Source organism: Dendrobates tinctorius, unplaced genomic scaffold, assembly GCF_039654945.1.
Source record: "Dendrobates tinctorius isolate UK_male_01 unplaced genomic scaffold, ASM3965494v1 ptg000008l, whole genome shotgun sequence".
Lineage (NCBI taxonomy): Eukaryota > Metazoa > Chordata > Amphibia > Anura > Dendrobatidae > Dendrobates > Dendrobates tinctorius.
In genome coordinates this window covers 69,792,381-69,815,666 of record NW_027361676.1, presented here as the reverse complement: position 1 = coordinate 69,815,666, position 23,286 = coordinate 69,792,381, and the positions used below count along the sequence as shown (strand labels likewise).

Below are 23,286 nucleotides of genomic sequence, written 5' to 3'. Positions count from 1 at the left end.
TATTGCACGTTGCCCGTGTGGCTGTGGAAAAAGTAGATGTAAATCAGATGTAAATATAAAGAGGTATTGACATGCAAAATAATCACTGCAGGGTTCAACATGCCTCAGTAGACAAAAGCCATTGTTTGCTACTGCTGAGTATCTGCAATGGAAACAGTATTGCACATTGCCCATGTGACTATTAGCGTCCTGAGTGTGCTAAAGGGTTAATGAGTAAAGTGTGCCAGGGAGCTGCACAGAGTATAATAGAAATAAAGTGCCTGATATAAACCGGGGACTAGTTGTTAATACCTGAGTTAGAAGAATGTGCCGGATTCGGTGTAGAGTCCACCGGTAACAGCTGAGGGAACGCCGCAGGAGTCTCCCCCTGTACTGTGATGTGTAAGTTGTCCTTAAGTTCGAGTCTCTATTGTTTTCTTACATTTGATTGATCTAGTTTTTACATTTTTTTGGGCCCAGCAGAATGAAGATAATCTGTCAACTGGTCCTCCGAAGCCTCGCAGCTAAGTTCCAATTTGGATAAAAATTGAAAGAGGAATAGTGTGTAGGTACAAAAATGGGGAATCAGCACAGAAAGTTCTGCAATACATACATCTAATAGTATATGATGTTCCAGTATATACAGTACCATATCTGTCAAGAACTTATGGAATTTCATTATCCCTTAGGCTTGTATCTCATGTGAGAGCTTGAACAGAAACATAGAGGTATGTACCCGAAGTGTCAACTATGAATAATTATTAGTAAGAACTTAATTTAACCTTGGTAGATATTTTTTCATAGAAATGTGAGAAGTACCCTATATTCCCACAATACAGCATTGTGGCAGCTCTTGGTTATCAGAGTGATGATTTACAACACTTCTGATGAAGCACTCTCCACTGGATTTACAGTATGTACATTTTAAATGTGTCTCCTGTTTGTTTAGTTTTTTTTAATTTGGGCAAACCCAAGAAAAGACCAGTAATTGATGGGTATCTGCAACATACACATCCTGCTACATTAGCCCCTTAAGGACCGAGTCACTTTGTAGGTTAATGACAAGGCCTCATTTTTTAAATCCGACCACTGTCACTTTACGAGGTAGAAGAATATTTAGAATTGAGAGTCCTCAGACACCTTTTAATGGCTAACTGAAAAGATGGTAACACATTGCAAGCTTTCGAGACTACTCAGGTCTCTTCATCAGGCTAGACTAATACAACATCTGAAGAATCACATATTTATATAAAAAACAGCACAGAAATCTACTGGCTAACACGATGCAAAGATATCTATCTTTCCTGTACTTTATGAGGTTATAGCTCTGGAACACTTCAACGGATCCCAGTGATTCTGAGAATGTTTATTCGTGACATATTGTACCTCATTATCTCATTACAGTGGGAAAAATTTGTTCAATAAGACTTGTGTTTATTTGTGAAAATATAAATTTGGCAAAATTTTAGAAAATTTCACAATTTTCAACATTTTTATTCTTATGCCCTTAAACAGAGTTATGTCACACAACAAAGTTAATAAATAACATTTCCCACATGTCTACTTTACATCAGCACAAATTTTGAAGCATATTTTTTAAATTACCAGGGTTAAAAGTTGGTCACTAATTTCAAATTTTTCCAACAAAATTTTCAAACTTTTTTTAGGGATCACATTTTAAATGACTTTGGGGGACCTATCTGACTGAAAATATCCAAAAGGGACACAATTCTAAAAACTGCATCCCTCAAAGTCTTCAAAACCATATTCAAGAAGTGTATTAACCCTTGAAATGCTTCACATTAATAAATGAAAAAATGAAAATTTTGCTTTTTTCACACAAAAATTTTAACTTGGTCCTAAATTTTAAAAGGAACCTCAAAATTTGTTGTGCAATTTCTCCCGAGTATGCCGATACTCCATATGTTACGGAAAAATACAATTTGGGCGCATGGCGGGGCTTGGAAAAATGATTGCGTTCGGAGGGCCACTGATGTGCATAAATAGTGGAAACCCCACACAAGTGACTCCATTTTCGAAACTAGATCCCTCAAGGAATGTTTCTAGATGTGTACTTTTTCACAACAGTAACAGGAGAAAATGTGCAAAGCTCAGAAGGGAAGAGGCGCCATAATGGAATTCAGATTTTGCTGGAGTGGTTTGAGGGAGCCATGTCACATTGGCAGAGTCCCTGAGGTGCCAGAACAGCAGAATCTCCCCATAAGTGACTTCATTTTACAAACTACACCCCCCAATGAATTCATTTAGGGGTGCAGTGAGCATGTTGACACCACATTTAAAGTTAAAATGTTGTGTTATCCCCAAATTTGTACTTTTTTAAGGGCTAATTGGAAAAGATTGACCTCTCAATTTGTTGTGCAATTTCTACTGATTGTGCCAATACCGTTCATGTAATTAGGAACTACTTTTCAGGCACAGTACGAAACTCAGAAGGGAAGGAACGCCATATTATAGTGCAGATTTTACTATTATGGTTTGCGGGTGCCATGAGCCACTGGGAGAGCCCCAGAGGTGCAAAAATAACAGAACCCCCCATAAGTTACACCATTTTACAAATTACACCTCTCAATAAATGTACGCATTATAATGCATTACAATGCATTATACATGTACAGAAAGCTTCTTAGACCATGCTCTGAGAATGGTCTAAGAAGCTTTCTGTAGATTGGTGACCCAGGGGTCATCATGACGACCACAGGCCACCATGCCAATGATCGGGCACCCATGATGACGTCACGGGAGCGACAATTTAAAGGCAGAGGGGGCTCTCTCCCTCTGTCTGCTTCCTAAATTTGGTGATCGCCCTTCATTGCTCATTGTAGCATTTAGGGGGTTAAACAGCCAGGGGTGGAACTGGCACCATCTCTGGCTGTTAGTGCAGGAGCTCAGTCAGTAGCAGTGCTGAGCTCTTGCTGTGATTAGGCAGGAGGTGCTGATATTTCAGCACCTCCTGCGCCATCATGCTGTGATCGGTCAGTGAGATTGACTGACTGATCACAACTCACCGAGTGCAGGGACTGATGGCATGGGTCCCTGCACCTTTTGTCGTGCCGCTTAGCTGTCAGTGTCAGGTGTTGGCACGGAATTGTCACAACGGACATAGCACGTCAAAATGCGGGGACTGACACCCGCTCATGACGTGCTATGTCTGTCATTGGTCGTTACGGGGGTTAATGCAAATTTTACCATTGCTATAGAAAGGTCAAATAAAGTGTATTAGGTAATGTAACTTTTAGTCTGTTGACTTTTTCCTGGAAATTGGCAAACATCTTTAGTCTGGAACCATACATTCAGTTTTTGTGACAGCTTTTTGAGCCAAACTCAAAATAGTTTTTAAAAGGAATGGAAAAATAAAGGACTTATACTTCTAATGCGGAATCCACCTCTGGCTCCAGTACAAAAACATAATCAAAAACTGAATCTTGAACTGCATTGAAAACTTTACGTTTATTTCTGGCCTGTGGGTATGAGTAAACTAAGGCCTCTTTCACACATCAGGTTTTCGCCGTCAGGCGTGATCCGGCGCTTTTGACAGAAACCGGATCCGGCGAAATGCAATGCCGGATCCGGTTTCCCCCCCATTGACTTGCATTTGCGCCGATCGCGCCGGATGGCCATGCGTTTCATCCGGTTTTCGCCGGATCCGGCAATGTGTCGCAATGTGTCGCGATCCGGCGTCTGGAAAAAATGTCTACTGTAACGTTTTTTGTCTCCGGCGAAAAAGCCGTACCCGCCGGATCCGGCGCGTCCGGCTTTTTCACACAATGAAAGCCTATGAGCGCCGCAATGCGCCGGATCCGGCGAAAGCCGGATCCGGTGGCCGGATCTGGTTTTTTTGGTCTGAGCATGCTCAGTAGCTCTGCCCACAAGACATATATAAAAGCAAGACAGTGGGACCCACAGCCACACCCAACATGCCACCCAAGAAAGCAACCAAGCGCAGCAGGAGAAGGCAGGAGACCACTGCAGCACCATCAGCACCACCACCACCCCAAATGGAGCAGCAAATGGAACATGCTGAGGAGGGGAGGCCAGCAGCAGATGAGAGACGGTAATTATCAAATCCCCCATTCCTCCAAACTAGGGCCATGGAATATCAAGATATTCATTGGCCCTTTGTTTCTCTTTATTCAACAGCCGCCAAAGAGATGCAGCAGCACCATCAGCAACACCCCAAATGGAGCAGCATGCTGAATGGGAGGGGAGGCCAGCAGCAGATGAGAGACGGTAATTATCAAATCCCCCATTCCTCCAAACTAGGGCCATGGAATATCAAGATATTCATTGGCCCTTTGTTTCTCTTTATTCAACAGCCGCCAAAGAGATGCAGCAGCACCATCACCAACACCCCAAATGGAGCAGCATGCTGAATGGGAGGGGAGGCCAGCAGCAGATGAGAGACGGTAATTATCAAATCCCCCATTCCTCCAAACTAGGGCCATGGAATATCAAGATATTCATTGGCCCTTTGTTTCTCTTTATTCAACAGCCGCCAAAGAGATGCAGCAGCACCATCACCAACACCCCAAATGGAGCAGCATGCTGAACGGGAGGGGAGGCCAGCAGCAGATGAGAGCCGGTAATTATCAAATCCCCCATTCCTCCAAACTAGGGCCATGGAATATCAAGATATTCATTGGCCCTTTGTTTCTCTTTATTCAACAGCCGCCAAAGAGATGCAGCAGCAGCACCATCAGCAACACCCCAAATGGAGCAGCATGCTGAACGGGAGGGGAGTCCAGAAGCAGATGAGAGACGGTAATTATCAAATCCCCCATTCCTCCAAACTAGGGCCATGGAATATCAAGATATTCATTGGCCCTTTGTTTCTCTTTATTCAACAGCCGCCAAAGAGATGCAGCAGCAGCAGCAGCAGAAATGGCATCACTGGCAGCAGCAATACCCACAGCCATGGAGTCTGGCCATCAACAGGACAGCACATCTTCTTCTGGGAGCCCTCCCTCGCATCGTCAGCGTTTGACGGTAAGTTTTTATTTCCAAAATCCATCATCTCTGTAATATATGTCTATTCATTGCCTTTTATTTCAAAACAGGAATCACAAGATGAAGAGGAGCTCCCAGAAGAAGAAGGAAGGGGTGGACAGACGCTTGGAGTGGGCTCACAATTCGTAAGTTTTTTGCATCAAACGCAGAAACACAACATCACACTACACACAACACATAGAAAACAATGTTCTGCAGACCACACACAGCAAACAAATGCCTACATCCAAACTCATAACATTTTTTGTTTTCTTCTCTAGTCTTCCCAATCTGGTGCTCGGCCAAGAGGTCCTCGCAGTGCCTCCCAGGGTCGTCGGCGACAGCAACGCGGCGGTCACCAGCGTGTAAGTATAAATATTTTTGCTTTGTTTTTTGGCACTTTTTATTTCATTTCTTTTGTGGAGGCTAATTATGTTATTTTTGTCTTTTTCTTTAACAGCCTTCACAGCGTGCTCCCGACTCTGACGGTGAGGATGGAGGGATTGATGTGGACCGCCTCATCGATCTCGTCAGAGAAAGGGAGCCGCTCTGGAATATGGCTGACCGCCGCCACGCTGACCTGATCATTACCCGACGACTCTGGGAGGAAATCTGTTCTCTCCTTGTGGGCCGCTGGGAGGACCTCGAAGCTCGGGACCAGATTAAAGAGCGTAAGTATATACAGTAACGGTTGCTTGATGTAAACCAGTGTTTCCCGAACTCCAGTCCTCGTGGTCCCCACGGATCATGTGTTCAGGATTTCTATTTACTATTGAAATCCTGAAAACATGACCCCTGGGGACCATGAGGACTGGAGTTTGTGAAACACTGATGTTGTATACTAACCACTCCTTTCTCGTTTCAGGTCACAGAATTGTGAATCGGTGGCGGTCTGTGAGGGATCGTTTCAAGAAGGAGTTCAATAAAGAGATGCGGGCCCCGAGTGGATCTGGAGGACGCAGGAGCAAGTACAAGTACGCAGAAGCCCTGTCGTTCCTCCGGGAAACAATGCTCACCAGAAGGTAAATATTACACACCACATGTGAAAAAGATGTAACTTTTTTTTTTCATACCATGTCAGTATTTTAATTGTTTTTTTTTCTCTTTATTCCACAGCACGGTGAGCAGCACTCGGGAGCCTGCACGATTGGACCCTTCTGAGGCGATCCCTGAGGAGACCGGCACCGAGGGACACTTCGACCGCCCCGGTACATCTGCACCTTCCCTGCCTTCCCACACATTCGACCCATCTGTCCCATCCACCAGCACAGGAGCATCGTGGCCGCCTACATTACATGAAGCTGCTGGTGAGGAGATCGCTTTCCCTTTACCCCACCCTTCTGCCCCTGCCGCCTCTAGTACACCTGCGGGTACTGGGCGGCAGCGGCAGAGGGGTCAGGAAAAGAGTTATGCGCAAGAGTTATTGCATCTGAATGCATCTTTCCAGAACTGTCTCAAAGTCTTGTCAGAGCAAATCTCCGCAGGCTTTCAGCAGATCAACTCCAGCATTCTGGAGGTGAAGACACTTCTGCAAACCATGCATTCAGAAGCAAGATCTTCGCCAAACCACACCTTTTTCAGGTCTGTTGTGGAGCGCATGGAAACGCTCTCTCCTGCCCAGCAGATGCATGTAATGCATTCGTGCCACGGTGCTCTACAGCAGGTTACCTCCCAACCTCCACCTCCCACCACTGTAGTTCCTCCACCTGCACCCCCTCCAGCCACTTTTCATCCTCCCCCTCCTACTACATACCAGCAACCTCCCCAGTACCAGTGATCTCCCCGCTTACAGCAACCTGCACCGTACCAAACTCCTTCCCCGTACCAAACTCCTTCCCCGTACCAAACTCCTTCCCCGTACCAAACTCCTTCCCCATACAACTTTCCATCAACATCATCTGCTCCTACAGTCCCTGCCCAACCCTCCACTCCACCACCCACCACCTCTTCTGCTTCCCACATGTCCACCCATTCTGTAGTTTTTTCCACACCTTCACCTCTAACTGTTCCTTCCCCACCACGATCCCAGTCCTCTCTCCACACACCCAGTGTCGAAGTGTCCCGCAGCCCCTCCAGCAGTATTTCCACCCCACAATACACAGATTTGTAATGTGTGTTTTTTAATAAAAATTCCCATTGGGTTTAAAACCTTTATTAAAAAAGTTTTTTGCACTTTAAAAACATTTTACAAAAAAAAAAAAAATTTTAAATAAAAGTTAAATTATCGTTTCACAATGGTTGTCTGTCTTTTCTTTCTGCGGCGAACTATGTTTAAAAAAAAGGTTAAATACAGGGTATTTCAAAGGTAAAAAGGTATTCAAAACCAGGTATATAACTGTGGGTAAATTTTAGCTTTTTGCCACAGTTGTGTTCCTGGTTGTGTTTGAAGCAAAGTATTTCACCTAAAAAGTTGTGTTTATTGTTGGTGATTTCCTAACAATGTACACAACTTTTGTTAAAAGGTGAAATACTTTGCATAAAACACAACCAGGTACACACCTGTGGCCTAAAGCTAAAAATAGTAGACCATGACAAGATAGCCAACTTTGGTTGGCAAAGGTATATACTGTTGGTCCAGAAGGTACACAAGTAGGCACAAATCTTTCACACTCTGTCATCCTGCCAGTGTACTCTGCCTTGAGGGGCCACAAGGGTCAATTTTAAAAACCGGATCCGGCGTAATCCGTCGAAAAAACGGATAGAAAAACGGATGAACCGGATGAGACGGATCCGGTTTTGTCTGTCAAGAACAAGACGGATCCGGCAGAAAACCGGATCCGGCACATCAGGTTTTACGAAACATTTGCCGGATCCGGCGTTCCGGCACGACGCCGGATCGCGCCTGACGCCGAAAACCTGATGTGTGAAAGTAGCCTAAGCATGAACGGGACTGATCTGCTGCCTCCATACTGGTAACATTTGCACCAAAGTATGCAGATTTTGTATTGAAATGCTTTAGATTTGCTTCAGATTTTTCTTTACACTGAGAGACCTGGGGACCAGGAAAAAGCACCTGTCGGCGTGGAACGTTGTCAGTACATAGGATTTTGCCATTCACTACCACTCAATTTCTTTTCTTTTACAATACTACTGGACTTTTTATATATTCATTGCTGAGCACCATCAAAAGTGATTGGGTTAACATGTTTAGAGAGGTGCTGAAATTTTTTCCTTTCTGTTGGACTATACATCTCCTCCAAAGCCTTGTAAGGTTTTCTAAAATCTCACCCACGATGCTGCAATTATAATGAAGAGTGGAACAAAAATGTACTGTGTATCTACCTCATGTGCACATACGGTACCTATAAAAAGTCCCTGTAATGGAAAGGCCCACATACACATTAAACTAATGTAATGTAAACCTGATGATATTGACAGGTTCTAATGTGTATGGGGGCACCAGCCGACTGATGGTCAAGGGAGATGTTAATCACACATGTCCAATTTCAGACTGCTAATCGCATTGTTCCCCTGGTGATAAACCTCCGGCCAACATGTCAGCTTTCTCATAGAGAACACAGGAGCACTCTGACAAACAAGCACTCCGGTTTATGGGGGAGATGACAGTCATCTAAGGTGTATGAACAACTTCATTCTAATGGTCAACTTCATAACCAAACCCACAAGGCACTGCAAAAATCATGGATGACTCATGAATGACTCCTATTCTAATTAATAGGACCAATGCATGATAATAACACCTAGTGCCATATGTGGTTGCAATTGTACTGCCCAGTGTGCACCTACATCTCTCTTCTCGATCTGAAGACTAACTGTCCTGGTCCATGCTGGATCATGTCAGATAGAAACACAGGTAGCCTTTTTTTCCTGTGAGCTGTTTGCTCAGGGTTGGTTTTGTCCCCGGTGGCCATTAAGGGTTGTTACACAGTGGTGTCTTTTTGCTAGTTTTGCCCCCGGTGGCCATTAGGGTCATTGCACTTTTGTAGTTTCAGTTTAGTTTGCCCCCGGTGGTGGTAACTGTCATTGCACATGATAATTAAGCAGGTGTGATTCCTCTGGCTTACTATAAAGGTGTGTCTTGTGCTCTCACTGATTGTTGTTGGTAGTGTTCATTTCAGGCCATCCTTGGTGGAGGAAGGAGCTAGTGAGAGAGTTCCTTGCAGCTCTGACAAGGCCTGGTGAGGTTGCAGCGAATCTGGAGGAAAAGCTGCATTCTGGTGGTGGACTCTGTTGCTAGGAGCAAGAGAAACAGAGCAGAGCTAAGTGGTGTTCCCTGTTTTGTTACTTTCCCTTGTGTGTGTTTCAGTGCAGTGGTGGGATTAGTTTCTGCACCTGCCATTACACTAGAAAGGGGTAGGTGCAGGGCGAGCTAGGGTTTAAAGGTATCCTGAGCGGCGCCTGGTGCGGAACCGGCCTAGGGATCGGTAGAAGCGTAGAGACACTGACTCAGGGGAGTGCAGGAGGCCTCCATGTCCCCGCTCCCTATCGCAGGGCCCATCATTGTTATTGTTTCCCTGGTGTTTCCCCTTATTATTTAAATTCGCCGTGCTGGATGCGCCCTCGTTCATCAGGGAGTGAAGAGCAACGGGTGGGAATCATTATGTCCCTTCTTAAAGGGGATCCCCAATCCTGGGCCTTCTCCCTACTGGACTATTCTCCATCATTAGAGTCTGTGGACGAGTTTTTTGCGGCTTTGGCGCTAGTGTATGGGGATCCTGATGGCTTCGCCCTGGCGGAATCCAAACTCCGTAGGTGTAAACAGGGAGCCCGGGTTGCTGAGGAGTACTGCTCAGAGTTTAGGAGGTGGGCCACTGACACTCACTGGAATGACCCTGCCCTTAGGAGTCAATTTGTGCAGGGCCTGTCTCCAAAGTTGCAGGATACTCTGGTGCAGTACGCTGCCCCCAGGTCGCTGGAGGCCACCATGTCCCTTGCCATCCGGGTGGATAGACGCCTCAGGGAAAGACATATACAAAAAGTGCCCCCTGATGTCCTCGCTAGGGAGGAGGATCCACCAGTGCGGACGGAGGAACCCAGACAGCCCGGTGTTGTTGATACAAAAAAGGAGGTGTCTGCGGCTCGTCGTGGTGGGGGTATGCTTTTCCTGTGGGAAGTCTGGCCATTTTATGAGAGCCTGCCCAGTTCATGCCAAGTCTCCAGATGAACCTATTCAAGTAGGAGGAGCTAGTTTATGATCAGAGCTGCCTACGGTTCGGGGAGTGGTGTCGGCATGTTTGTACTGTGGGCAGACAGGTCATGGCCTGAAAGCTTGCCCACTGCGCTCCAAATTATCTGTGCCATCTGAGAAGCCGCATTCCCCTGGTCGCATGGAGAGAGGCGACCAGGGAGTACACATTTCCTTCATTTTGCCCTCCCAAGGTACCATGTCAGGAGAGGTCTTGGCTGGCGGGGTGCCGGAGGTGATGCCGGTGCTTGTGGACGACGGAGCGGGAATCGGTCTGGTGGGTGCTCGCTTTGTCCGGACTCGTGGTCTGAGGTGTAGGACGCTAGCCCAGCCTATAAGCGTCCAGGCCATAAACTCTGTTCCACTGAGCCAGGGGAGCTTGACCCAAGTCGTAGAGAATATCCATCTACGGATAGGACATCATGAGGAGTCCTTGTCGTGCTACGTCTTGGAGGGAATGCCAGTACCTATTGTTTTGGGCTTCCCTTGGCTGAAAGGACACAACCCGGTAATGGATTAGCGGGCGGGGGAAGTGGTCAGCTGGGGGCAGTCGTGTGGGGGCTGCTGCCTAGGAACTGCTGTCTCTGCCGTCTCTCTGCAACGGACCCCTTCCTCTCCGGTGGGAGAGGCGGATGTGCTGCAGGAGAGTAGGGGCGGGTCTCGGCCCTCGCCATTGGCCGGCCCTGGGAGGCGCGGACCTCGAGGTGGAGGGGGTTGGAGGGTGGTGTACCCCTTGGTGAAGTGCGGGGGTGTGAGTGTGGTGACACAGGGGGATGCCTCTGTTGTCAATTCCAGAAAGAGTTCTCCAATTGGTGACGAACGAACGAGTGGCGATGGACGTTCGGGTCCGGAGCTGTGTGTGAGCGAGCGTGTATGGGTGGCCACCAAAAAACATCCAGTGGAAGTGTGTTGTGGAGTGTTACCAGCTCATACCAAACATACACAACTCGTTCCTCAGGTCGGCGATTCGGAGATGTGCGGTGCCTCCGGAGCATGCATTGCTAGCGCCAGTGGGCTTGTTTGTCGTCGGCCTGAGGTGCGGGTGGTTGCGGGGGTGGACTCTGGATCTGGGCATCCCCGCTGTGGGTGGTCCCCTGATGGGGAGCGGTCTTGGGGGTCCGGAGGCCCCTCGTTGAGGGGAGGGTGCTGTCATGGTCCATACTGGATCATGCCAGATAGAAACACAAGTAGCCTTTTTTTTCTGTGAGCTGTTTGCTCAGGGTTGGTTTTGCCCCCGTGGCCATTAAGGGTTATTACACAGTGGTGTCTTTTCCTAGTTTTGCCCCCGGTGGCCATTAGGGTCATTGCACTTTTGTAGTTTCAGTTTAGTTTGCCCCCTGTGATGGTAAGTGTCATTGCACATGATAATTAAGCAGGTGTGATTCCTCTGGCTTACTATACTTTAAAGGTGTGTCTTGTGCTCTCACTGATTGTTGTTGGTAGTGTTCATTTCCGGCCATCCTTGGTGGAGGAAGGAGCTAGTGAGAGACTTCCTTGCAGCTCTGACAAGGCCTGGTGAGGTTGCAGCGAATCTGGAGGAAAAGCTGCATTCTGGTGGTGGACTCTGTTGCTAGGAGCAAGAGCAACAGAGCAGAGCTAAGTGGTGTTCCCTGTTTTGTCACTTTCCCTTGTGTGTTTCACTGCAGTGGTGGGATTAGTTTCTGCACCAGCCATTACACTAGAAAGGGGTAGGTGCAGGGCGAGCTAGGGTTTAAAGGTATCCTGAGCGGCGCCCGGTGCGGAACCGGCCTAGGGATCGGTAGGAGCGTAGAGACACTGACTCAGGGGAGTGTAGGAGGTCTCCATGTCCCCGCTCCCTATCGCAGGGCCCACCATTGTTATTGTTTCCCTGGTGTTTCCCCTTATTACTTAAATTCGCCCTGCTGGAGGCGGTGTATCCGACTGCACGTCTTATTATTTAAATTCGCCCTGCTGGAGGCGGTGTATTCAGGGTCGCGTGTGTCATAAATTCGCCCTGCTGGAGGCGGTGTGTCCAGTCACACGTCGATCGTGACACTAACCTTTGGGAGTAAAACTGAACAGACATTTTAATACATTTTAACAAGTTACTATTTCTTAACATGTGGCGCAACATAACATTATCGACACAGGTTTATCTATAACATTTCAAAGAGTGACTTAGAGAGTTACAGTAACGCCCCCATCACACTAACGAGATCGCTGCTGAGTCACAAGTTTTGTGACGCAACAGCAATCTCGCCAGCGATATCGCTGTGTGTGACACGTATCAGCGACCAGCCCCCCCCCCCGGGTATCGCTGATCGTGCTCTAATGTCCTGGGCCATTTTTTGATCGTTGGTCTCTCGCTGGCCAGCACGCATCACTGTGTGTGGCAGTGGGAGACCATCGATCAGCGAGCTCCCAGCGCTGTAAGCAGATGCTGGGAGCTTGTATCCAAGGTAAACAGCAGGTAATTAAGCGCCGTGCGCGCTTAGTTACCCACTGTTTACCTTGGATATCAGCTCCCAGCGCGAGCACGCTGGTATCCAGGGTACACAGTGAGTAATTAAGCGACGCGTGCGCTTATTACCTGCGTCGTCGCTGGTCCTGATAGCTGGTGAAATCTGCCTGTTTGATAGCTCACCAGCAATCATATAGCAATCCTGACCAGGTCATATCGTTGTCAGGATCGCTGGTGCGTCGCTTAGTGTGACGGGGGGCTTTAGTGAATAAAGTTGGCTTATAGATTGGGTTGCAGCCCCTCCTTTAACGCTATTACTATAAATCACCGCATGGCCTGTTCTCTTTCATTACATTTCCAAAACAAAGGAATAACAGTTCTGTTATATCCTTACGTGCGAATAGTGCCTTGAAAAATTATTCATACCCTGTAAACGTTTACAAGTTTTTTTCACGTCACACCTACAAACTTAAATGTATTTTACTGAAATATTATGTGATATAACAACACAAAGTAGCAAGTATTTGTGATGTGTAAAGGAAATGATACCTGGTTTTCCAAACGTTTTAAAAATTCACATCTGAAAATTGTGATGGGCATTTGTATTCAGCCCCCTGTAGTCTGATACAATTCTGAATGACCAATTACCTCCAGAAGTCACATAATTAGTAATCTCAGTCCACCTGTGTGTAATTTAGTCTCAGTATAACTACAGCTGTTCTGTGAAAGACTCAGGTTTGTTTCTAAACATTAGGGATCAAACAGCATCATGAAAACCAAGGAACACACCAGACATGCCAGGGATAAAGTTGCATAGGAAAGTAAAGCAGGATTAGGATATTAAAAAAAATAGCCTATGCACTTCACATCTCACGAAGCACGGTTCAATCCATCAACCAAAAATGGAAGGAGTATGGCACAACTGCAGACATACAATTGTGGCCAAAAGTATTGACACCCCTGCAATTCAGTCAGATAATACTCAGTTTCTTCCTGAAAATGATTGCAAACACAAATTCTTTGGTATTATTATCTTCGTTTAATTTGTCTTAAATGAAAAAACACAAAAGAGAATGAAGCAAAAAGCAAAACATTGATCATTTCACACAAAACTCCAAAAATGGGCCAGACAAAAGTATTGGCACCCTCAGCCTAATACTTGGTTGCACAACCTTTAGCCAAAATAACTGCGACCAACCGCTTACGGTAACCATCAATGAGTTTCTTACAATGCTCTGCTGGAATTTTAGACCATTCTTCTTTGGCAAACTGCTCCAGGTCCCTGATATTTGAAGAGTGCATTCTCCAAACTGCCATTTTTAGATCTCTCCACAGGTGTTCTATGGGATTCAGGTCTGGACTCATTGCTGGCCACCTTAGAAGTCTCCAGTGCTTTCTCTCAAACCATTTTCTAGTGCTTTTTGAAGTGTGTTTTGGGTCATTGTCCTGCTGGAAGACCCATGACCTCTGAGGGAGACCCAGCTTTCTCACACTGGGCCCTACATTATGCCGCAAAATTTGTTGGTAGTCTTCAGACTTCATAATGCCATGCACACGGTCAAGCAGTTCAGTGCCAGAGGCAGCAAAGCAACTCCAAAACATCAGGGAACCTCTGCCATGTTTGACTGTAGGGACCGTGTTCTTTTCTTTGAATGCCTCTTTTTTTCTCCTGTAAACTCTATGTTGATGCCTTTGCCCAAAAAGCTCTACTTTTGTCTCGTCTGACCAGAGAACATTCTTCCAAAATGTTTTAGGCTTTTTCAGGTAAGTTTTGGCAAACTCCAGCCTGGCTTTTTTATGTCTTGGCGTAAGAAGTGGGGTCTTCCTGGGTCTCCTACCATACAGTCCCTTTTCATTCAGATGCCGACGGATAGTATGGGTTGACGCTGTTGTACCCTCGGACTGCAGGGCAGCTTGAACTTGTTTGGATGTTAGTCGAGGTTCTTTATCCAACATCCGCACAATCTTGCGTTGAAATCTCTTGTCAATTTTTCTTTTCCATCCACATCTAGGGAGGTTAGCCACAGTGCCATGGGCTTTAAACTTCTTGATGACACTGCGCACGGTAGACACAGGAACATTCAGGTCTTTGGAGATGGACTTGTAGCCTTGAGATTGCTCATGCTTCCTCACAATTTGGTTTCTCAAGTCCTCAGACAGTTCTTTGGTCTTCTTTCTTTTCTCCATGCTCAATGTGGTACACACAAGGACACAGGACAGAGGTTGAGTCAACTTTAATCCATGTCAACTGGCTGCAAGTGTGATTTAGTTATTGCCAACACCTGTTAGGTGCCACAGGTAAGTTACAGGTGCTGTTAATTACACAAATTAGAGAAACATCACATGATTTTTCGAACAGTGCCAATACTTTTGTCCACCCTCTTTTTTTATGTTTAGTGTGGAATTATATCCAATTTGGCTTTAGGACAATTCTTTTTGTGTTTTTTCATTTAAGACAAATTAAATGAAGATAATAATACCAAAGAATTTGTGTTTGCAATCATTTTCAGGAAGAAATTGAGTATTATCTGACAGAATTGCAGAGGTGTCAATACTTTTGGCCACAACTGTAGACATGAAAAAAGGTGACTTAGATGAGGACTCGCTGGTGTGGTTGTTGTAGGCAAATTCGGCCCACGGGAGCAAGTGGGACCAGTCGTTTTGGTGAACGTTGGAGAAGTGACGGAGATAGGTTACCAGAATTCGGTTCATGCGTTCAGCCTGACCGTTAGTTTGGGGGTGGTAGGCAGAGGAGAAATCCAAAGTCACATCCATCAGTTTGCACAGAGCCTGCCAAAACCGTGAAGTAAACTGGACTCCTCTATCCAAAACGATATGCTGGGAAAGCCGTGAATCCGGAAAATATGGGTAATGAAAATTCTTGCCAATTCGGGAGCAGAGGGTAGGTCAGGCTGGGAGATGAAATGGGCCATCTTGGAAAATCGATCCACGACCACAAGGATGACTGTGTGACCCGAAGACCGAGGCAAATCGGTAATAAATTCCATAGCAATGTGTTGCCAGGGGGCCGAAGGAACTGGAAGCGGTTGAAGAAGGCCAGCGGGTAGGTGTCAGGGAACTTTATTTTTGACACAAGATGGACAAGAGGCGACAAAACTTTGGACATCTTGAGCAAGAGAGAGCCACCATTAGTAACAAGAGAAGAAGGAGAGGGTTTTCTTGAGACCGACAAGACCTGCTAGTTTCGAGGCATGGCCCCAATGTAAGACTCGCTTCCTACTGTTCTCTCGAACAAACGTCTTACCCGGGGGCAAGGAAGTCAGGTTTACAGGAGCAACCACAATGACCTTGTTAGGATCCACGTTGCGTGAAGGCTCCTCCTCACAGTCGGTGACCAAAAAGGATCTGGATAGAGCATCAGCTTTGAGGTTCTTATTGCCGGGATGGAAATGGAGTTCGAAATCAAACTGGGCAAAGAACAGTGACCACCTGGCTTGTCGAGGATTAAGTTCTTTGTGCTGTCCGGATGTATGCAGGTTCTTGTGGTCTGTATAGATCCTGATGGGATGTACCTCTCCCTCCAGGAGGTACCGCCACTCCTCCAAAGCCAACTTAATAGCCTCTGTCACCAATGGCATAGTTCCTCTCTGAGGTGGAGAACGTCTTCCGCAGGTGACCAGTCGTAAAGAGAAAGACCTCTGAGAAAGTACCACACCGGCTCCGGTGGCAGAGGCGTCTACCTCCAGAATGAAGGGTTTATTGGTCTCTGGGCAATGGAGTACGGGAGCCGCAGCAAAGGTGTCATGATCCATGCTGGATCATGTCAGATACAAACACAAGTAACCTTTTTTTTCTGAGCTGTTTGCTCAGGGTTGGTTTTGCCCCTGGTGGCCATTAAGGGTTATTACACAGTGGTGTCTTTTTCCTAGTTTTGCCCCCGGTGGCCATTAGGGTAATTGCACTTTTGTAGTTTGTTTAGTTTGCCCCCCGGTGGTGGTAAGTGTCATTGCACATGATAAGTAAGCAGGTGTGATTCCTCTGGCTTATTATAAAGGTGTGTCATGTGCTCTCACTGATTGTTGGTGATAGTATTCATTTCCAACCATCCTTGGTGGAGGAAGGAGCTAGTGAGAGAGTTCCTTGCAACTATGACAAGGCCTGGTGAGGTTGCAGCGAATCTGGAGGAAAAGCTGCATTCTGGTGGTGGACTCTGTTGCTAGGAGCAAGAGCAACAAAGCAGAGCTAAGTGGTGTTCCCTGTTTTGTCACTTTCCCTTGTGTGTGTTTCAGTGCAGTAGTGGGATTAGTTTCTGCACCGGCCATTACACTAGAAAGGGGTAGGTGCAGGGGAGCTAGGGTTTAAAGGTATCCTGAGCGGCGCCCGGTGTGGAACGGGCCTAGGGATCGGTAGGAGTGTAGAGACACTGACTCAGGGGAGTGCAGGAGGTCTCCATGTCCCCGCTCCCTATCACAGGGCCCACCGTTGTTATTGTTTCCCTGGTGTTTCCCCTTATTATTTAAATTCGCCCTGCTGGAGGCGGTGTATCTGGTTTTACGTGTGTTTCTGAAATTCGCCTGCTGGAGGCTGTGTATCTGGCTGCACGTCTTATTATTTAACTTTGCCCTGCTGGAGACGGTGTGTCCAGTCACACGTCGATCATGACAAAAGGCTTGCCTCAAGGAGCGGAAGGCTTTTTCGGCCTCAGGTGACCAGAGGTGAGGATTGTCCCCCTTACGGATCAGAGCGGAGATAGGACTGGTCAGGGTGGAAAAGTGTGGTATAAACTGCCGGTAGTAATTAGCAAACCTAGGAATCGTTGGATAGCTTTTACTCCCTGGGGGCGCGGTCAGTTGAGTACGGCGGACACCTTTCCCGGGTCCACACGTAGACCAGTGTCAGAAATGATGTAACCCAAAAATGGCAGAGAAGACTGTTTAAAGGCGCATTTCTCGAGTTTGGCATAGAGACGATGTTCTCTCAGGCGCAACAACACTTGACGGACGTCTTTTCTGTGGGTAGACAGGTCTGGGGAAAACACCAGAATATCGTCCAGGTACACCACCACACAAGAATAGAGAAGATCTCGGAACACGTCATTGACAAATTCCTGGAACACGGCGGGTGCGTTGCACAAGTCGAAGGGCATCAGATATTCATAGTGGCCATCGCGGGTGTTGAAAGCAGTCTTCCACTCATCTCTGGGTCGAATGCGGATTAGACTATAGGCTCCACGCAGATCCAATTTGGTAAAGATTCACGCCCCTCGGAGACGGTCGAATAACTCCGGGATGAGAGGAAGCGGATATTTGTTTTTAATTGTAATATCGTTGAGGCCTCGATAGTCAATGCAGGGACAAAGGGACCCGTCCTTCTTGACAAAAAAGAAACCCGCACCTGCGGGTGAAGAAGACTTGCGGATAAAGCCTTTGGCCAAATTTTCTTGAATATATTCGGTCATGGCTTGGGTTTCGGATGGAGACAGCGGATAAATCCAGCCTTGGGGTGGAGTGGAGTCAGGAACAAGATCGATTGGGCAATCATATGGGCGGTGCGGAGGCAGACTCTCTGCTTCTTTCTTGCTGAAGACATCCGCATAGGCCCAATAGGCCGAAGGTAAATCTGGAGACACCGACGTTGGTCGGGGGGAGTTTCTTGGCTGGACGGAAAGCAAACAGTTACTCTGACAGGACTGTCCCCACCGCAGGATGTCACCGGACCGCCAGTCTAGAGTAGGCTCGTATGTTCTTAACCAAGGAAGGCCCAACAGGATGGTGTGTGATAACGAAGGCAGTACATAGAAGGCTATCCTCTCCCGATGTAAGGCTCCAATCTGAAGTTCCAACTCTTCGGTGACCTGAGTAACGGACACCCGCAGGGGTTGGCCGTCGACCGACGCAATCTGCCGAGGAGTCTCCAGGGACCTGACCGGAATGCGAAGCCTCCTGACTGCCTCAAGCTGAATGAAGTTTCCAGCCGCACCAGAATCTATGTAAGCCAACTCGAAAGAACGCTTGGAACCCAGATTCAAGAGAACAGAAAGAGTCAAGGGTAGAGAGGAGTCATAGGTACCTGGGGAGGCCTCTCTTACCTGTCCTAGGCGGAGGCGTTTCCCGGACGCTCAGGGCAGGAACGCAAGAAATGTGATGCACTCCCACAATAGAGGCAAATACCCTGAGTGAGCCTCTCTTTTCGGCGTTGCTCCACCGGCTTGAGTCGGTCTACTTGCATGGGCTCAGGTGCAGAAGGTGCCGAAGCCAGGGCAGGGCGTGGACGAGTCGGGCTGCGGGTAGCCAGAGTGAAGCGAGGAAATCTTCTATCCCTGGCGGCCTCTCAAGAACGCTCCTGGAAGCGCAAGTCGATGCGGGTAGCCAGGGAAAATAGATCCTCCAAAGAGGTTGGAGTGTCCCGTCCCGCCAGTTCGTCCTTAATTCGTCCCGAGAGACCCAGCCAAAAAGCTCCTACCAAGGCCTCATTGTTCCATCCTAGCTCGGAGGCCAGGGTGCAGAAGCGAATGGCGTACTGGCCTACGGAGAGCGTGCCCTGTTGCAGGTTAAAAAGTGATTCGGTGGCAGAGACTAGGTGGCCCGGCTCGTCAAACACTTTACGGAAAGTGTCAAGAAAGATGGAGAGTTGGGAGACCAAGGGGTCATCACGCTCCCAGAGAGGGTTTACCCAAGCCAAAGCCTCTCCTTCCAAATGGGACACGATAAAGATCACCTTGGCTCTATTTGTGGGGTACTGTTGCGGCAGCAGCTTAAAATGGACCTTGCATTGATTTAAAAAAACCCTACATGACTTGGGATCACCACTATAACGCGGGGGTTTTGCCAAACGGGGCGGCGGGTAAGGGACCGCAGCCTGGGCCGGGGTCGAGGCCGCAGATTGCAGAGCAAGGAGACGGTTATCTACGGATGCCATGTAGTTCAGTATATGGGCCTGAGTGTTGCGCTGCTGAGCCAGCTCCTGTTGGAGACTGCCCAGCTAGGAGGCAGTACCAGGATCAGAGGCCTGTAGGGTCGACAAGCGGGACTCCATGGACTTGAGAAAAGACATTATCCTCGCTTGATTCTCCTGTAGGAATACGAGCTCCTTTTGGGTTGGCGTTGGGATACCAGCGGGGTCCATGGCCTGACTATACTATAGGGCTGAGGGGAACCAGAAGTGAACCCGCAGAACCGTGAAGACGAACCTCCCCTGGGCGAGCTAGCCAAGTGGGCCACCCCCTATACAGGGAGCGTCTGGGGCAAGCCCAGGGGAGACTATCGCCGCGGAAGCTGATACCCGGGAACAGATGACAGGAGAAAGACAACTGGAGACCACAGGGGGCAGCGGCAGGTACAGCAGGAGAAGGCTTGAATGGACTGGCACTAGGAAGGAACACAGGGAGGTTACAAGGAGGTACAGAAGCACAGGGCGCAGGACAGAGTGCAAGGCTGGGAGGACGCAGGGAAGCATGGACCTGAATCAGAGGTGCAAACACAAATGATAGTCAGGCACCGGGCAGGAGGCGAGGCTACCTGATATAGGGCAGCTGGCAGGACTTCCGGGTCAGGGTCCGCCAGGTTCACCGAGACAGGGGGTGGAGCGGCTGCAGCACCAGCAGGGAAGGTGTGTGGCAGCGTCACTGGCTCGCAGTGCACAGGCGCACCCGACGAGCACCGATGGCTGGCCGCAGGAGCGGAAGTGAAGGAGCAGGGTGACGTGCGCCCACCTCGGGAGCGCGCCGGGAGAGGTGAGTGCGCCGGGACTCGGGAGCAGGAGCAGTGGATGCGGACGGCACGGCAGCAGGCGGTGTGACACAAACACCTAGGGTTGGAGAACTAAACCACTACACTCCAGGGAACGGAGAATTAAACCACTACAGACCAAGGGATGGTGAACTAAACAACTAGTCACCAAGGTATTACTGCACACCAAGTCTTGGGATCCCCAAGGCTTGAATGTCAAACCTCTGTATCTAACACTTCCTCCACTGATTCTGCCTCCTTCACCTCCTCTAGGGAGTCCACTTGCGCCCTTAACCCAACCTCTCCCTTAATGAGACACGCGTTCCAACAGTGCCGAGAGAATCTTCGAACCTCAGTACTGAGTAGCTAGGGCTCACCACAATCAGGCAGTGTTTAAATTAATATGCATTGGAGATCGCAGTCACACTGCTCAAGAGTCGTGGACAGCTATTCAGGCTGAGTTTGATTAATGGCTGTCTACACTAAACCTGGAGGCAGGGAAGGGTGTGTAAAATAACGGTGCAAACCTAGTGACGGCCCTATGCTGGGGCAACCTCTCACACACGTGCCTTGCATGGCTCATGTCCTCAACCTGGTTGTACAGCAATTTCTCTGCCACTATCTCGGTCTCGATGTGCTGCTGTTAAAAGCACGGTCGCTGTGTGCTCATTTCTGCCATTTGCACCCCGCAGGTCATCGACTTGCATTGGTACAGAGGTCTTTCATGGTACCGGTTAACCGGTTGATATGCGATGTGTTGACAGGTTGGAAATCCAGTCTGCACAAGTTGCAGTAACTGTGTAAGCCAGCGATGAGCACTGGTGCAGTGTCCTTTTGCATGACTTGGGCCAACACAATATGGACGTGGTGCAAATCACACTTCCAGAGTGGGCACAGATGATGGACCTCTGCACCTTTCTGCAAATTAGAAATGGCTACAAAGATGGTTAGCACTGACCATGATGTCATCAACATAACAATTCCGCTCATCTACATGCTGGATCACACATTGAATAGCCTGCAGGAGGAGGTGGTGGGCCCAAAGGAAGAGGAGGAAGCAGAGAAGGATGGGAAGGGATAACAAGCTCTAAGTTCCAAACTGTCATTGCACAAGTGGGTGCCATGGGAGGGTGGATTACAGAGATCGAGGGGTCTTATGGTAGCAAACAAACAGTTAGTGAAGGTGCAAGAGCCGAGAAACAAATGGAGGAGGATGAGGAAGAAGAGGTGATGAGCATGCGACAGTCAGGAGATTAAGAGGATAATGATCCCCACTCTATTGTTCATGGTTGGTAGGAGGATAAGTAGGAAGAAAGTTTGAGTGTCAGCCTGCCACCAACACACCATGCTCTTGTACCTCATGCAAGTGGCCGACACATTGTTAGGATTAGAAATAGTGCTGACTACTGGGGTACGGTACCACTGTTAGATCCACGTACAGTAGTAAATTTTGCCAGATGCTTCCCAAACTGCAAGGGACGTGCGCATGCTGGAGTATTATGGTAGCTCCACCTTTCTCCCTGGTTCCATCCATCAGGGTTTTTTTTGAACTCGTTAAAAAAGATTTTTTGGCTATCCCTGCTAGATCACGGTACATCGATAATTTACGTGCTGGGGAAAGATCAGCCTTGGATAGTTTGAGGTCCAATAAACTTTTTGTGATTAAGGAGGCTGATAAAGGTGGCAATGTGGTCTTGTGGCCACATGAATTGTACCAGGAGGAAGCCTCTCGTCAATTGGGTAATGGCCGTTTTTATAAAAAATTGCCATCAGACCCTACGGGATCCTTTTCAGCCAAATTTAGAAGGTTATTGGATAGGGCATTTGAATTAGGGATTATCAACAAAAAGGAGTTGGAATTTTTGTGGGTGGAGCACCCTGTAATACCTACCTTTTACATGTTGCCTAAGGTTCATAAAGATCTTGTGAGACCCCCGGGTAGACCTATTGTTGCCAGCATAGGGAGTTTGTGTGAGAAGGCATCAATTTATGTGGATTATTTTTTGCAGCCCATAGTGAAGGGATTACCTTCCTATATTCAGGATACCTCCCATTTTATTAAGAAATGTCGTGACGTGGTTCTAACATCCGGGGCCTTGTTAGTTACCTGTGATGTGGAATCACTGTATTCCAACATTGATCATTCTGATGGTATCACGGCGGTTCTGTATTTTCTTGATCAGGCAATACAGTCCGACAGGATGCATGATTCATTTATTGTGGATCTATTGGGCTTCATTATGAAACATAATTTTTTCACTTTTGATAGATCATACTATCTTCAGATCTCTGGTGTGGCCATGGGGGCTAGATGTGCCCCGGTATTGGCGAATTTGTTTCTTGGTTGGTGGGAGGCTACCCGGGTATATCACATGGAGGGGTTTAGAGATAAAGTGCGACATTGGTCGCACTTTATCGATGACATTTTCTTCATATGGACCGGCACAGTAGAGGAATGTGATTGTTTTATGGAATCATTGAATTCCAATCCGTATAATATCGTGTTGACTTATACAATGTCCTCTATTTCAGTTACCTTCTTGGACCTTTTGGTATCAAATGTAAATGGGGACATTACCACGAGATTGTTCAGGAAACCCACGGCCACAAATAGTCTGTTGGACTATACGAGTTTCCATCCAGCCCATACTAGAAATGGAATACCTGTGGGGCAATTTTTAAGAACGCGGAGAAATTGTACTTCGGATGAGGTGTTCCGGGAGGAGGCTTCATGCCTTACGAAACGTTTCAAGAAGAGAAACTATCCTAAGGGGAGTATTTCGCGAGCATATCAGCGAGCAAGTGGATGTACACAGGACTCGCTTTTGACCACACGTACTAAGGTGCGAGAATCGGGGCCCCGGTTCATCACACAATATAATAGCCAATGGTCACAGGTGAGAGAAACACTTGGGAGGCATTGGGGTATTCTCACAACGGACTTGCAGACAGCCGCTTTGGTGTCGGAGCGTCCTTGTATAACAGCAAGAAGGGCTCCAAATTTCAAGGATATCCTTACTAAGAGTCACTACATGAGACCCACTATC

At 47.7% G+C, this 23,286-nt stretch overlaps 1 long non-coding RNA gene across 1 annotated transcript; it reads left to right on the top strand.

Annotated features, from left to right (window-relative positions):
• The first annotated feature begins 481 nt into the window (after positions 1-481).
• LOC141089589 (uncharacterized) lies at positions 482-23,072 on the top strand. The gene is made up of 3 exons (XR_012232333.1): positions 482-548; positions 669-707; positions 22,772-23,072. It is a non-coding gene; the product is annotated as an uncharacterized lncRNA (long non-coding RNA).
• The last annotated feature ends 214 nt before the right edge of the window (positions 23,073-23,286 follow it).